Source organism: Pinus tabuliformis, chromosome 4_1 (genome assembly GCF_031772625.1).
Source record: "Pinus tabuliformis cultivar Carrire ecotype Pingquan chromosome 4_1, CPIR1, whole genome shotgun sequence".
Lineage (NCBI taxonomy): Eukaryota > Viridiplantae > Streptophyta > Pinopsida > Pinales > Pinaceae > Pinus > Pinus tabuliformis.
The window spans coordinates 957,991,238-958,009,158 of NC_142303.1; the positions used below are offsets into that span (position 1 = coordinate 957,991,238).

Genomic DNA, 17,921 nt, shown 5'->3' on the forward strand with positions numbered 1-17,921 from the left:
TGGGGGAAGAGACTCCCTCTATAAAGAGGAACTTTCTCTCCATTGTAATAGTCATTAAGGGTTTGGAGAATGAGGAGCTATCACTTTGGACTAAATTTGTACATCTTATAATTGAAGTGTTATGGAAGATTGGAGGTATGGCATCCTTTTATGTGAGGCCTTGTGATTGTAATGTTCCCATAACCCTTGTAATTTTGTTGTGATGGGCCTATAATGAACCATGTTCCATTTGGATACTGTAGTGTGAGGATTTGATCCCTCTTATTGCTATTGCTGTTGTATGAAGCTTACATCTAACAAGCCTAGTTGCTGCTAGCATGATATGGCATCACCTTCTAGCAATATTATGGAAACACCTTAATTTTCCACAATAGATTTCAGCAAGTCAAGGCTGATTTGTGGCATGCATAGCAGCCCTTATTTCCTTACATTTTCATGCATTTGCCCTCTTTGATTCATACTTCTTTGACTCCATTTTCCCCGAGGTTTGATTAGGCACCTGGTCTTGGATTCTTCCTTCGTCTTTTGTTCTCACACCACTCATCCATCTATACTACAACCATTCATTTCACTTAGGGTCACTCTTCAATAAATCAACTTGAGCCTCCACCCTATAGCCTTAGCAATCCTATCTTTAGGGAAAGCCACCTTTGAGTTGGAGAAGAGCCAACCAAAAGTGAAAGGAAGGTCTATTGTGGTGACAATGTGTCGCCTTTTTGAGTTGCACAAGACTAGCTCCTTGATGCTTGGGACTTTACATCATATGGCGGTGCTAGATTTTGCTGTAACACACCCCATTGTTTATAGGTGTAGACCTGCTCTGACCATATACATGCCACTCTACTACTCTACATGAGAAACCAACCTTTGACTGTAATTTCAAAGAAATTTCTAAATCCACGTGTACTATCAATGACTTCCAGGAATAGGTTTGGGTGCAAGCAAGACTAAAAGGAAAAGCTACAGAACTCATGGTATGCATCTACAAAAACCCACCAAAACTATATAAGGTGCTTAACAGAAAGACAATAAACAAGCCCAAACATTAAGCATTATTTTCAGAAATCCTCTGTCAAACCTAAGTTCGACAGATGAGAATAATCAGAGCAACTCCCAGAAGAGGTACTTACTTCATTCTTCAATGCGGCAGAAGCAGTACCACGATCTGCTGGATCAATTGACAGAATAGTTTCAATAAGTGATAAGGAAGATGATGGAAAATCTTTAAAAGTCTCTCGTATACAACGTTTATATGGCTGTTGTGGCTTGAAAATAGTTGCATGTGGCAACTTGGACTTTTTCCAATACTCCTCTGATGGTGAACCACAGAGCTTAAATATTTTGTGCAACTGCTCTACCTGCAAACACGAAATAATTTGGCATAAAGCTAGTAGAAAACTTACTAAAGACAGAAAGACAGCTACATATAATCATAATAAACCAGCTACACACTAACATGTGTTGTGGTTGTTTTTCAAAATTATATCTGCTTTCTTATTCAAAGCATAGCAAACCCCCACATTATGTTGAAAAAAATGTTGGACAAAACTACATTATAAACTATGCCGACAAAAAGAAATAGTAAACTACATTACCTAAAAATTTATAACAAGCCATAAAAGACGTGCATCTGCCCAAAGTATAAAATACTGTATTATAATAGCAATAAAAACATATTTAACATGTCAAAATTTTCAGAGTTTGAATAAAGACGGCAATTTAAGAGGATAGTCCCATTTGAAACTTTGAGTAATTTAAGAAGCTTCAAGGCAGTCTATACTTGAGCATTCTCAAAATGTCTCATGGTTTCTTTTTCAGTCGTGATCTGCAATACTATTCAAAGTTTTCCAAATCATTGTTTTCCAACTCTGCTTTCTTGTCTAAAATGACAAGAAACACTATAATTTAGGTATTTGACTATAGGTCAAACAGGTAAAAGAAAAAGAAATTAGAAATAACAAAGGTACAATTTTAGAAGGTTGACCATTAATGGCTACTATATTAAAATGGAAATTTATCCAAGCACAAATACATAAAATTAAGCATTTTATATTTCTAACACACATTGCTATACTAACATATATCCATCTTAACCATGGATTTATTAAGTACCGAGAGGGATCAAAACCCTCGAGGTACAAACCTCAATGTACTTAAATAGTTTTTGGGTGAAAAATAATTGAGGTTTGCACCTCCACGATTTTGATCCTTCTTTGCACTTGATAGATACAAGGTTAAGACAGGCTTATGCTAGTTGTAGTCATACACAGCTGCATCAAACTCAAAATTTCTAGTATAGGTAAACAGTAGCTACTCCGTGCAGCATTAATAAGTAGTCTTAATTAAGGTCTCTTTCAGTATAAAAGGCTCTACTACATATAATTAGAGTCTGCTTTTGTCCATTATACTTTAACAAGTTTTATTTGAATTACTATGGGCTTTTTTGTCTCAAATTAAAGTTTAATTAGGATGCCATCTAGAGAATACTCGGGCGAGGAGGGGCTAGCTGTGTAATGATGTAATCCCAAGGGAAGACCTGTACTTAGAAGGCCACTCTCTCCTAACATTGGAGGCTCAGGGAAGAAGCTCCACATGGAAGACTAGTTGCCCGAATGAACCTAGAGGGCCAATACTCTGTATCAAGTGAGTTAGACTCTGGGACCTCCTGGAATCAATCCATGTGTCAGCTCAGAGGGAAAAGTCTGCACGTAGGAGTTGTGTTCAAAGCAGGGAGATGCTTGATGAAAGAAGGAAAGAGCAGAAAGATTATAACTTCAGGAGTCACTGTGAACATGGACGTGAAAATTGATGGAAGTTCAGATCTGAATCAGGTTGATGTAGGTTGGTTTGAAGCTAAAACATCAGTTGATTTTGATGTATGACAAGTGAAGAATGTTGGGCAGTCATCGTGTGATGTAGAAGTAGCACATAAGGTAATATGTGCACACTGCAAAGAATGCTTAAAAAAAAACATCAAATGTTATTGGTTTTGATGATGACGTAGACTTCTGGAGTCTAGTTATGGAGGTGAAGCTGAAAAGCTAGAAAGAAAAGGTAAGCCATATGTTCAGCATGTTGTTGGCTTCTTGCCTGCTGACTTGTTTCTTAGTTCAAACGTTGTAGAATCTCAGTTGATGAGAAAGAAAATAAGGATGAGGAGGAAAGCGCTAATGGCTACTACACAGGAACTATCTTTCCTAGGGTGGAGCTAATATAATGCATGTTCATTATTGTCAACTACACTAAATCTCATCAAGTTAAGTTTTGTGGTACGGGATAGGAATTTGTTTTCCATATGACCATTAAGGGAGAACTATTTTAAAATACATGACAATGTGTTAACCATTTAATAGTCATTAAATAAAATTATGTGGTTTAAGACTTTAAGTGAATCAAGTCAACTCGTAAATAATATTGAGTAGTAATTATGTTAGTCATCGCTTAATGTGGTCCTATAAGACTTGTAGTAGAGAACTTGTATTTCTCGTAAGACATTAAATATTGACATTTACAATTAAGAATAATAACCAAGTAAAATTCTTTCTCATTTTGTCTCTCTTCTCTCTATGCAAGTATTCTACTATTGTGTATGTGCATTACCTAAAAGTGTTTGGAACCTGCTTCACAAGTATAGTTTGCGCTCTTTTCGCAAAAGGCCAGACTTTGGTTGCAGTAAATAGTATGTTATCAAACCACATTACTCTCCATCACTCCATTAAGCAGGGTTGCCCCTTGACCCCTTATTTGTATAAGTATTGGTAAATTGATGCACTTGGATATTTATTTGAAGAAACTAATACACAGGGCCATATCAACGACATTAGAATAATTGCATATAGGGAAGTACTTAACAATTATTTTGTAGATGATTCCATATGCAGAACGTGCCTTAATCTTGGTTTAGTAGGGACCACTTTGTCTTGTCCTCAAACTTACTGTATTGCTAAAGGTGCAGTCAATAATGACCATAAAGTTGAATCCTAGATTGTTGGTACCAAAGATCTTCCATATTGGATACCTTGGGCTTGGAAGCATGTTTACGGTTTTACCAAGGGGAAATTGTGAGATATCTAAGAACACCTTCCAAAATTGGGCTATCCTCTTCTTCCATGTGGAAATGGGACCTGGAAAAATTACAATTTAAACTTCATCTATGACAATTTGTTGGTAAGCTTAATTTTATTGGGTTCTTGGACAGTTTTGTTAAGGCTAGTAAGTATTCAGTTTTGGTCAGTGCAAGCAGCATTATAGCATGTTTATGTGAAGGTTAAGTCTGGCTTTTTGTAAAGAAAAAGGTCGGTCTCAGCAAGGTAAAGGTCAGCTTCTGAAGTGTTTTGTCCAGTCCCTTTGGGACAGCAAAATGTAGATTCATAAGCATGATTATAACGATTCTTTTTTATGGGAAAAATGCTTATTGTTATTGACTTATTTTCAAGATCCTACAAGCGAGACGTGTATATTATGTTTATTTTTGGTTTTCGAACCAGACTCAATTTGCTAAATTGGAGAAGATATTAAGATCATTTCCTTGGCCAAATTATGAAGGAGAACAACATCTTACCATGGTCCCCTGGCATTTTTGCATCATACAAACATCAGAGGGTGGTTTGGGACTTACTGACATTTTTGCTCACAGCAAAATCGGCAGTTAGTAGTATTGTGAGAGAAGACCCGTGGAAGTGTTTACTTGTTCAAAAGATCATGCAAGCGAGCCACAACATCAAAATTCAAGGTCAATTTGATCTACATGACATTATTGTTACTCCACATCTTTTTAATATCCAAGGTTCAATTGTCCTCGAGAGCATTTGGAAGCCTAGACATATGTTGCTAAATGGCTTTCCTAGGATTTTGCAGGCAATAAAAGCACTGGGACATTCATCTTCACCCTGCAACCTCTTGTGCCTACAGAAATATATTCAAGTCCCTCAACGAAGTGCAACCCCGGAGGCACATGGGAAAGTCGCCCATAATCACCATAACAACACTTCCTCTCATTTTAAGCCAATTCTTTTATGACAGAAGGGGGGGGTCCATGGAAAAGAATGTTTTAAGACATTCTTTAGAAATAAAGGAACGGTGGACTACCAAGACCAGTGTCTATCCAATTGGGTGATGGAGTCAAGATCAAAGGGCAAAAGTGTTTGAATGTTATTGATAATACATATTTAAGCCATTCACTAATGTGCATAATTAGTCCAAAACAAATCTTCAAATTATGTAGGAATATGTGACAGCCCTTGTACAAGATGCACCATAACAAGATTCACAACCATGAAATTATAGCCAAGAGTAACATGCAACCATTGAACAAAGAAAGAACAGCCATACTAAGAAAACCAAGATGAAGTAGAGAAAGTAAGACAGACTTCTTATTCAACAAATACCCCACAACACTTTATTCTTCAAATCTGATTGCACAACAAGATCAAAAACAAGGTGAACGGCCCTAACTAGAGAATTACAGAAGTAAATATCCTTCAATAATTCATGATTACATCAAGGCTTAGAGAGAGTTTACAGCCTCTACCCTAATATTTTCTTATGTTACAACCTTGACCTTCTCCAAATATTATTTCAGCAGTAAAAGTCATGGCAATCCTTCCATAAAACCTAATCATCCATCAAAAGAAAAGAGACATAAAAAAACTTCGTATTGAGTTTGTTCCTTGACTTCTTCCTCCCAGAAGATATTCAACTAAGCTTGGAGGGGAACTCCCAACTTCAACCATGCCTATAGCAAATGAATCTCTCCTCTTTTTATATCCTTTGACTGAGACCCTAATTCATAAAATAATATTTCATTTTAGAAGGCCCTAAAATCTTCCTTGAGTTTGTCTTTTGATTGAATAAAATGTCCATGTTGCCACTTGACATCTTTCTATTTCATGATATCATTTTAAAACATGCATTTATTATTCATTTGAGGGTTTGGCCATGTCAATAATGCCACATGGTATCTCCTCCTAAAATGATATTTCCTTCAAACATGTAGATAATGCCTTGAACAAAGTGTTCTCGCCCAAAATCCCTCCTCCAAGAAACACACCTCCAAATATGTGTAGAGGACCTTGAACAATGTGTATTTACCCCCAGATATTTCAAAATGTTATATATGCCCCTAAATATGTGAAAATAAATTATATAATGTGTCCTTACCCCCAAAAGTGTGTAATTTTATCTATTGCAGCTACTGAAAATTAGTCTTCTAGCTGAAAATTTAATTATGCAATTTATTTGCTACGACAAACAACGAATAAAATCACAACTGCAATTTTCACCATAAAAGTAGTGCAGAAAATAAAACACTGGAAACTGAGAAATTCTAGTGCACAACAATTTTGACACAATTATTTTTGGACAATTGTCCCCGGAAAAACTCAATGCGGGAAAACCGGTGCAGCAGATGAGGGTTTTATTATTAATCTTCAGCAGCAATTCTGAATACAATAATTTAGATGCCCAACTAGCAATCTAATCCGAGGAAAATATTGTCAAAAATATTGTGAGAATTTTCTCTCACCCCACAACTACTCTTGGCCTCCGAAGCTGCCTTCCTAGCCTTTGCGTTGAACTCCCTGCGTCACTCTCAGCACAAAGCTTACGCTGGCCCTCTGGAAATTTCGGCCTTCCTTCCTTTGCCTCTCCCGGGAACTGGAAATCTTCCTCCCGAAATGTTGTTGCCCTCCTCTTCCACCTGCTACTCACCCTATAGCTTTATCTTCTCTGATGAGTTGCTACTTCAGAGAAAATCAAACTGCCTGGGCAACTAAGTATTTGCATTGGATGATCTCTCCATCACCACATCGACTTCTTATAATCCACTGTTGGAGCACCAACGTTAAAGATTAAAACTTAATCAATGGCTAGGATCATCTCTGGTTCGATCTGTGTGAGTTTCTAGATGATTCACGCCTTAACATAATTAACATTGATTAATTAACCAGTTTTCCTAAGTTTAGACTTAGCAAACATTAAAAAAAATTGGTTAATAATCTAATTAAGTCATTTCTAGGTGAAATTTCCATAAACGATTTATGGATTTATCTCATGGATTCTAGCCTCCCCACCAAATTTCAAGGCTAGAACACATATAATGCTACAAAAACTAACAAAAAGTTCTAATCAAAGGGGAAAAAAGACCTCCAAACCTATGTTACTGGATCCGTCCGCCTTGGGGGGCTAGATTCGTGGATCTCCGGATCGGATCCAAATTAGCTTGAATCCGCCTAAGACCCGGTTTAAAAATGTTTCCTCGACCATAACACGCATCCTGATATTTAAACTACAGTTCGTGTGATTTTTGGTTTTTTACAATACAAATGAAAGTCTTTCTCTGTTTGTATTCGTTGAATTCCAGTCCATTTGTTCACAAGAGAAATTCTTCCCCAATTAATACCTACCTTAAAACCTGGCTTGTAAATGGATCCGGTGTGTTGCTTGTACCCACCAGTGCAGGGTACCCTCATTGGGTCCTACCGGCACCAATAGAACATATCAGTGTTGGACAAATAAAGTGTTAAAACTCTGGTTCAGGCTTCAGCGCTATAACCCATCGTTGTTGATTTCATGTTCATTGTATTAAACACATTCAGCGCTATAACCAAACATTGATGTTTTCTTTCCATCGCACAGCATAAGTTAGAAATACTATTGGTATAAAAAATCAAGGTCAACCATTGTTGAAACGTGGGGACATTTGACGGAGAAAAAATAATGTTTTGGATATTATTCATGAGGACAAATGTCGCAACTCAACTTCTAGGAATAGCAAAGAAGGGATGTTATGAAACCAGCTCACAAAAAGATAGATAAACGCCTTAGAAATAAGCCTCGTCGAGGGGGCAACCTCCTTTACATTACACAAATGAACAATTCTTGGATGATGCAAATGACAAGACCTCCTTTCTATATATAGGAGTCTAAGGGGTCATAATATAATCAGAGCCAACATAACAATAATAATGTAAGGGCACAGTAATAACAATAGTGGGCTTCTATGGGGCACAATAATAACAATAGTGGGCTTCTATGGGGCACAATAATAACAATAGTGGGCTTCTATGGCGACTACATGGGTACAACAATATAATAAGGGGGTTGTACTAATAACAATAAAGGGTTACACTAGTAGTATAGGGGCCTAACATGCCCTTCTCCTCTAAAAAGTGTTGTCCTCAACACTTGAGTAGTTCTTGGTGCTTCTGTATAAAATTCTTGTCCTTCCATGTGAAATCTTCAACAGGTAAGTTCTTCCACTTGATGAGATGCTTTGAAATTGATCAATTTCGTAGCTATCGACTTCTCGGTTTTGTAAATGCTTCAGGTTCCAATATGCTTTTTCCTTCCTTGTCAAGTTCTGGCAATATTGTTGGAACTGGGATATTCGGCAACTTTTGAATGAGTTCCTACCATGCTTCGCCATTCTTCCATTCATACCTTCCTTTGTTTATCAAATTTGGTTGGATAATAGAAATAGCACAAAGCAATGCTTTGACATCCTCATCCTTTCTTGAGAGTGCATTTGCAACAAAAATTTTCTTCCCTTTTCTATAGATGATGTCAAAGTCATAACCCAACATATTTGTGACCCATTTTTTTCTGTTCTTCTAAAGATAATATTTGTTTTAAAAAGTATTTAAGACTATCATGATCCATTTTTACCTTGAAGTGTCTTCCCATTGGGTACGGTCGCCATTTCTTAAGTGCATGTAGTATTGCCAACATTTCCTTCTCATAAATAACTTGCTTGAGATGTAGCAATAAAAATACCCAATCACCTACATCAAAACATTTTTCACTGCGATGTTGATCTACCTGTTGTTTCATTCGATTCTACACCAAAGTGGCGTTATCCTTTAAAAGTTGGAGAACTTGTTGTTGATGCTCGATGTGACCTTTCACTGCTTGAACCTTTTTTTCTTGATATGTCCTATCTTTAGAGTTTGAGGAGTGGTAATTTCTTCCAATGCTTTACAAGATATGGTTGAATTCATTTCTTGATGCTCGATGTGATCTTTCACTTCTTGAACATTTTTCTTCTTGATATGTCCTTCTATCTTGATAGTTTTAGGAGTGGTAATTCTGACTAATGCATTACAAGATATGGTTGGATTCATTTCTTCTTTCTCAATGTGATCTTTCACTTCTTGAACCTTTTTCTTCTTAATATGTCATTCTATATTTAGAGTTTGAGGAGAGGTAATTTCTTCCAGTGCATTACAAGATATGGTCGAATTCATTTCTTGATGCTCTATGTGATCTTTCACTTCTTGAACATTTTTCTTCTTGATATGTCCTTCTATCTTGATAGTTTGAGGAGTGGTAATTATTTCCAATGCTTTACAAGATGTGGTCGGATTCATTTCTTCTTTCTCCAGGGTTGGTTCTTGGTGTATATACTCTTCTTTTGACGTTTCTTGATCCTTTTCTTCCTCCTCTCCACAATCAATGTAAAATAATTTCTTCTCAACACACTTATGATCTTTAATGTATTTTTTATCACAATTGTAACAAAGCCATTTTTCTCTTTTTTCTTCCAATTGTTGTGGTGTAACCCTTGTAGGTTGTGGAAGGCTAGGAGAAACAACACTTCCATCTTTATAGTTGTGAGGAGTAGACTTCCTTGTTGCCATAATTTTTCTTTCCACTTTGTAACAAAGCCCTTTTTCTCTTTTTTCTTCCAATTGTTGTGGTGTTTCTCTACAGAAAGTGTTACTCTTTGTATCCTCATAATGTGCTATAATTTCCTCCGTGAAAATTGACCATGTAACAAGTGGTTTACGAGAACAAAGCCCTTTATACCATAAAAATTGATCTTGTTCTAAATATGAAGATGCAATACATACCTTTTGTAACAGTGGTACACCATGTAGATCAAAATATTTCTCCATCTGTAGTATCCAATTTACTGGATCCTTGCCATCAAACTTCCTCATCTCGATTTTTCTTGATTTTAGGAGCTCGATCTTGAAATGATTGTAACTATGTAATTTCAGATCTCCAAGTTCTGAAATTTCTTCCTGCGGTAGCTCTTTGAGTTCTCTTTCTAACCCCGCAAGTCTGATTAGAATTTGATTATCCAAGAAAGAGTTATGTCAAATCTCCCACGGTGACCTGATTATAGACTAGTTCAATAGAGCGAACTTGTACAACGTGCCACGTCTCACTGTTTCGACCTTAGTACCTAAAACTGATATACAGAAAACTACAGGCAGTCCTCTTTCTGAAACTTCTTACGAAATTTCAATCTGATGCTCAAAACAAAAGTTATGACGATTTTCCCAAGGTGACCTATTTGGAATGTAATTCGGGGGTCTGCAAAAACCCTAACTTCCTTAGATTATATATCCGAAAATATAGCACAAAAAGCTCTAAAATTCGGACCCGAGCTTCAGAATGATTTCAACCCAAATGGTTTTTTTCAGTGTCTAAAAAGTCACAGAAAAAAAGTTATAGCACAAATGCCATGATGACCTGTTTGGAGCAGCGAAACCCTAGAATTCAAAGCTCTGATACCAAATGTTATGAAACCAGCTCACAAAAAATAGAAAAGATAGATAAACACCTTAGAAATAAGCCTCTTCGAGGGGGCAACCTCCTTTACATTACACAAATGAACAATTCTTGGATGATACAAATGACAAGACCTCCTTTCTATATATAGAAGTCTAAGGGGTCATAATATAATCAGAGCCGACATAACAATAATAATGTAAAGGCACAATAATAACAATAGTGGGCTTCTATGGGGACTATATGGATACAACAATATAATAAGGGGATTGTACTAATAACAATAAGGGGTTACACTGATAATATATTTTCAAATTTGATGATGGCGGAAGTGAAGAAAATAATGGTGGCCGTGGACGACAGTGAACTCAGTCATTCTGCTCAGCAATGGGCTTTAAACAACCGGCATCTTTATGGAAGCGCTGTTTCTCTTGTGATATTGCACGCTCAACCAGTGGTAGCCTTCAACACCGCTGCACCAATGGGGATAACAACTCCTGGATTAATTGAAACGATTTTGGTTCAACAGAAGCAGGCTTCTCAAGCAATCCTTTCTCGTGCTAAAGAGATATGTGCTCAGGAAAATGATATGGACAGTGAGAAAGCCGGGAAGACAATGAAAGGGAAAGCCTGTATTAACTTTTCTGAAAACCTGCCTGCCCATTCGAGCTGCGCGACAGGATTCAGTCAGCGCGTTGATGTAGATTTACGGCTCAGGGCGAGGGAAGATGGGAATCTGGCGACTTCCGAGGGGTGCCTGGGCATCTTGAATATGCTCATTTGGAGATTCGTTGCCAAATGGGGGCAAATGAAGGTTGCATACAAAGTGTTTGAGAAAAGTCCTGAACGAGATGCTATTGATTGGAATGAGTCGCTTTCTGGTTCTATGAAGAATGGGAGAGAGGACGACGCATTGGGACTGTTCTGGGCAATGCCTGAGAGAAATGTGGTCTCATGCACTGCCATGTTTACAGGACATGCGCAGAATTGTTGTATGGACAGGGCACTTCTGGCTGGAAGCAAGCAGCGATTCTGCTCCTCATTTTCGCCAGATTTGCTTGCAGAGGTTCCTCTATTGATTCAGCCAGATCTGTTGGAAGAATCTCAGGAATTTCAAATCCAAGTCAAACTACTGGGCAAGACAAGGATGCTTTGGGTTCGAACAACAGATCTAGTCCAGGATCTTCTGCAAAAACTGGAAAGCCGGATGGGGATCCCCTCCTCCTTCCTCAGATTGTTATATGAGGGTAAGCAACTAATGAGCCCCCTTCCTCTCTCTTTTTACAGCATTCATAAGGACGCCTCTATCGAGGCTTCTTTTCGCTTAAGGGGTGGTTCCTTTGGGCAGACCTCCTCTGCCCCTTCTTTCTCTTACAAAGATGCAGCTAGCAAAGACGCTGCGCAACCACAGTCCGCTTCGAAAGCAGCCCACCCAAACGCGGCTCCAAAGCCTTTTGTGGTAGACAAATCAAAGGAAATTCCTTCCATCAATTTCTCTCACGCCGAAATTGAAAATCGTTTACAGATTTTTGAAGAATCAGCACTCATCTGCAGATTCAATGGGCTTTGGCCTCGCACAGCAGATCTATACCAATGGATCCACTCCACTTGGACCAAAAAAAGCAAGATTTACTTATGTTCAAAAGGGTTCTTCATTGTGGTTTTTGACTCAAGTGAAGATTACCAGAAGGCCTTAATGGGAGGCCCTTGGTTCTGGGGTGCAGCTGGGCTCTTTCTCACTCCCTGGTTTCCAGAATTTGACCCTTCCACAGCAGTCATCACCAAGCTTCCGATTTGGGTCAGGCTCCCGAATCTTCCAGCTCATCTATGGCATGTATCTGTTTTCATTGCCATTGGAGAGACTTTAGGACGGTACCTGGCTGTAGACAGCTCAAGAAAGGAAAATGGTCTTTTCACCTACGGCAGACTTTGTGCAGAAATAGATATCAGTAAAGGACTACCGGATCAGATTAATCTCAAGATTGGAGATTTCCACTGGACTCAAACCTTGGATTATGAGAACACAGCCTTCAGATGCCGCCATTGCCATCAAACGGGGCACCTCCAGAATACATGTCCTCAGTTCCTCCAAAAAAAGAAGAATCTAAATCGCAAACCCAAAGCCAAGCGCTGGAATCCTTGTGAGCCTCCCCGCTCAATGGGCAGTCTAGATTTCTCTAGTTCGGATGAGGAGGAAACTAAAGCTGTTTTGCAGAAGGATGAGGCTACGGTAGCAGATGTGCAGAATGATGTGATTCCGATAGATACTCCCTCGGGAGCTCCAGCAGTCTCCTCTGACCCTCAGCTTTCTCATAAACGTACTCATTGTTCTTCTTCCTCAGATTCTGATAAGGAAATTCAGCCGCCAGTGCAGAATAGTCTACAGATTGTCTTGGCTCAGCCAAACTCCACTGGGTGGGTCAAAGTAAACAAGAAAAAAGGCAAAAAATGTCGTGTGGCTGGAAATGATTCCTCGGGGTAGTTCTCTGAGTTGAGTTCTTTCTTTTTGTTCTCCTTTGTCTACTGAGTCCTTTCTTGGATTGTCTCTTAGCGCGAGGTGGTAGCCTATCCCCTGTGGCTCCCTTGCTTTTCTGCTTCGCTTGCTTGCAAGCTTGATTGTACTATACTTTTCTTTTTTAATAGAATTAGTCTTTATTCAGAAAAAAAAATAAGGGGTTACACTAGTAGTATAGGGGCCTAACAAGGGTAGTATTAATAACTATATAGTTTATAAACATATTAAAATATTAGTATAGATATCCTATAAAAAAATTAAATTTATAATACTATAGGATTATATAAAGAAAAATAGAATATGTCTCTTTCCTGAGTTTGACCGAGAGTTAAATGACCAACCTAATATTCAACCCAGCGAAGACACAGCCATTAGCGCACTCAACAGCTAATCATGTCTTTATTAATGGTTAAGATGGCGGGTGGAGAATGACTCCACATTAAGTCCACTTTGTTGTTTCGTGGCTCGTGAACTCTCCCATTTGTTTTAGACATCTCGCATGACCCCGCATTATATATATTAATTAAACTTTATTATATTTTAAAGTTACCTTTTATATTTATATTTATAACGTTCAAAATTTATAACTTAAAATTATTATAAACTTGTCTTTTAAAAATTATAATTTAAAATTAAGTTCTAATACTTATATTATAATTTATATGTTGCAGGCAAATAGAAATATTAAAATTTATATATTTATAAAATTAAATATATTAATTTATTGTATCATATATTTAAAATATATATTAAATATTATATAAGTTATACATTTAAAATTTTGTGTTTTTACAATTTATAAATTTTTTGACTAGCTATTGTTTACCTTCTCCGAAAGTAAGTAAAAACATTAATGGCTCAAGGTCTAGACTCTAGAGGCATCTTGCAAGTTTGGAAATCATCCTTATTACAAACCACACACAACTTACAAGTTATTTTTAGGTGGTCAATTTTGTCTACACATAATGATGTAGTGACATGTTGAGGTCTTCAGATTGTATCAACAGAGGTTAGACTAGTGACCATAAATATTGTAGCCTTTTCCCTACCATGGAAAATATTTATATACTATATATACCTGTCGTTTCCCCGCCATATCCGGATCTTAGCCTTTAAAAAATCTGACAGATTTGTATCTGAATCCGCATCCGGAGCCGTATCCGTATCCAAATCTTGGTAACTAAGCTCCAAACACATGGAATACACCTCGAATATTGTGTAAAGACTCATAAAGTCATTTAATATGATTTAAATCCCCACTTGCACAAAGTGTTCCTCTTAAAGGGTATATATTCAAGATCAAGCAACCAAATGTTGTTCTTTTTACCCATGGATTGGGATGCTCCACATCAAATGACTCTCGTCTAACCATCTAAATGACTTTGATGCCACATCATCATTAAAGCAAGGTTTTCCTTCTTTAACTTATTTTTACAATTGTCATGCCTTGGGATTCCTCCAAAGTAGGGCATTTTGCTCCTTTGGGCATAGTCTTGACATAGGCCATGCTTTGAACCTCCTATAATGTAAGGCATTCCTCTTTTGGGGTTGTGTCTAATCCTTACCTTGCCATAAATCATACTTTGGACACTTGTTAAGGGAAGGTGTTCATCCTCTTGGGTTTGGTTGCTTGCTCACATCCTCCATCTACATGGTCTACGATCTTGGGTGCAATCAAGGAATGATGCTCATCATCAACAAGGCAATCAAAAATAGTGTAAGCCATGTAACCTTACCTTCAAAATGGTGTCAAGTGCATTCAAATAGAAACAGATTTCAAAATCGGTCAGTCTGAACCAGAAACCAGTGAAACCGTCCAATCAAATAGGCCCAACAAACCGATAGAAAACGCAATTGAAGGGTTGATTTGTACCGCTTAGGTATCAAACTGACCAATTTGGCACATAGCCCGTACAAACCAACCCAATTAGATCTCACATTTGTGGGGGAGTTGGAGACCACCGATGGTGTTTTTTCAGGTGGTTTTGGAGGAAACCCAGGGTTGTTTTACTTCCAATATAGTTTCCTTTGGCCATAAAACCAAACCTCCCCCTCGTAAACCCTAAGCCTAAACAAAAAACCTAACTCTACCTTAACAATGTTAACAATTGATGTTAATGTTAAATTCTTAAAAGTGACATTTCCTTTATCTTGCATTTTCATCCTTTTACTTAAATTTTTAACATTACCATGAATTGACTCGAGATGTCTGAGAGTGGTTTCAGTATGACTGGATTTCATGTGGAGAAACTAGAATTTTAGACCCACTCAAAATCCAACATACTTTTTTTTCAACCACATGGTGAATCGGTAACTGCCAATCCTAATCTATGGGAGACCCAGGACCAATCTTGATAGCTACCTCTATAACACCAGGAGTACATCCAACCACCTGCAAGTCGGGTATACTAAGATCCTATGATTTTAGCAAGAGCAGACTCACGTGCCGCCAAGACGGGATTGGGGAATCCGCCCCTTTAGCTTCCACCACAGCAGGTCAGTGTACTCAATGAGATTTGAAAATCCAGCATACTTAATAGTTTTTGTTACCCACCATTTTATGCGTAATATCCCTAGGAGAAAAAATTTCTCCAAGATGGTCCTCAGTCGGCAGCCCCTTGCAACAATCAAGCTAGCTCATTGTGCCATTTTCTCTACCACCTGAGCTAGCCATGTGGTTCCTCGCCCATCTGCCATGATCATATGTTTGAAGGTGGACCTCCTGAATATAAAGGTATGCCTTGTAATTTTGAAATTGAGTTTTGTAGTTTGCTTATCATGGACACTTTTGGGCATGGATTAATGGGTGATTCGGCAGAAAGAATGGGCTAGGTCTGTGCTTTTGTCCCCTAAACCCATTTTAGGAATTAACCTTGGATTCTAGTCCCATGGGATCTCTTTTATTGGCCATTTGGTTTCAGGGATGGTATTTCACGAGAAACCCCGATTTTGGTTGTGTGGTCCCGCTCCCTTATCCACTCATATTACCCTCTTTCCACTCATTATTATTCCATCCATCATTTTTCCCGTGTGGGTCCACATTTCTCCATTAGGTCCACATAGGGTTAGCTTGCCCCTTCCCCTTGCCCACAACTTGGGTCATGACCTGGAATGAAGCCCGAAGGTTGATGCAACTGAAAAGAAAGTTAAAAGCACATATGGCCACATTCAACAGGAAAAGTACCACAAAATGCAAAAGATGGTTGGGACAAAAACATTTTAACACGTGGGCAAAAGCCAACAAATGAGCTCTACCCCATTATCATGGCCATCACCCTGGTTCCTACAGATTCTATGAGACTTCTTCATCATATAGGAACCCATGATTGCCCCAACCCCTGGTGGGCAATGAACCACCCCACCTTAAAAGGGGGATTCCGCTGTTATACCTTATACATCATGCTCTAACCCTTTGACCCTCGAGTAGTTAATCAAAGAAAATCATAAAAGGCAAAAGGCATAATTAATCATTTTCCCCTTCTTTTATTTAATTTAGTGACTAATTAAAGTCACTTTTAATCTGGGAAAATGGTAAATCACCCACCATACTTTCTCTGGTCGCCAGAAGTCACTTATTATCATCCCATCATGTAGATCTTCTTGTTCCAGTTCCAACGAGTTATCACACTGAGGTGTTCCATCAAATATTCCTCCTAAAATACCACCTTAAACTTAATTAATTAAGTTAGGCTCAATAATAACTCTGTTTTACGGGAATTATCAAAATGCAACAGAACTAAAAGCAAGTTGTGTGAAATTGCCCCTGATGATGGAATATGCCAAGCGAACATCGTCGAACCCCATAAAACTCCTCAAAACCCCTCTAGGATCCCTGATGATGTAATCGTGCTCCTACAACTTGGCCATCACATAACTTGGAAATCCATTCTGGTTGTATTAAAGAGGAAACCAAAAATGGGGACATTACACGAACAGGGATTTACTATGCAATGAACCAGTTTAAGTCAGTTCACGGTAGAGCCTACTAGAGTACATTTAGTTGTTGCTAAACATGTTCTCAAATACCCCAGAGGCACAATGGATTATGGGTTGATGTACAAACAAGTTGATGGAGTGAAGTTGGAAGGCTTCACAGACGCAGATTGGGCAGGGGTTTCCATAGACAAGAAGAGTATCTTAGGTTGCACCTTCAGTGTTGGGTCAGCAATTGTTCCTTGGTTCACCAGGGGACAGATATCAATGGCACTGATCTCAGCAGAAGCTGAAAACATGTCCGTCAACCTCGCAGCTTGTGAGGCCATCTGGTTGAGGAAGCTGCTTATTGAGCTCTTCAGTCAGAGCCAGAGGTTGGAGCCTGCAGTCATTCACTATGATAATCAAAGTTGCATTAAGCTCTCTAATAATCCAGTGTTCCATGATAGTGATAATCAAAGTTGCATTAAGCTCTCTAATAATCCAGTGTTCCATGACCGCACCAAGCACATCAAGATCAAGTACCATCATATCAGAGACTATGTTCAGAGGAGCAAGATCAGACTTCAGTACATCCCTACAACAAAGAAGATAGTTGACATATTGACCAAGGCCTTGCCTAGAGGGATCTTTGTCTATTTCACGGATAAACTAGGTGTGGTGCAAAACACCTTCCTCTCTAAGAGGGAGTGTTAAATGAAGTTAGAGGAGGAACAATTTAGCCAGATTTAGCAGGTGCACTAAATTTGGCATGGGGACCCACAAGTGAGGCCAACGCACAGAAATAACTTTTTCTATTGTTTTTTACTTAGGAAAATTTAAATTTTGCTATAGTCAATAATTATATCGATCTCAGTGGTTCAAGGAGACTTCATCTCAACCATTTGTGGCAGTGTTGGGCCTAGGTCGCCTTCAGAGAGGGAAAAGGGCAGAAAACTTCGTTATTATGCACTAGAAG

At 38.3% G+C, this 17,921-nt stretch overlaps 1 pseudogene across 1 annotated transcript in view; it reads right to left on the reverse strand.

Moving 5' to 3' along the window:
- The window catches only part of LOC149179334 (putative serine/threonine-protein kinase At1g54610), a 142,275-nt pseudogene that overhangs the window by 87,096 nt on the left and 37,258 nt on the right, over positions 1-17,921 (reverse strand). Inside the window, exon 5 of the transcript XR_016258265.1 lies at positions 1,131-1,358. The product of XR_016258265.1 is annotated as a putative serine/threonine-protein kinase At1g54610 (transcript). The remainder of the gene's footprint in view (positions 1-1,130; positions 1,359-17,921) is intronic.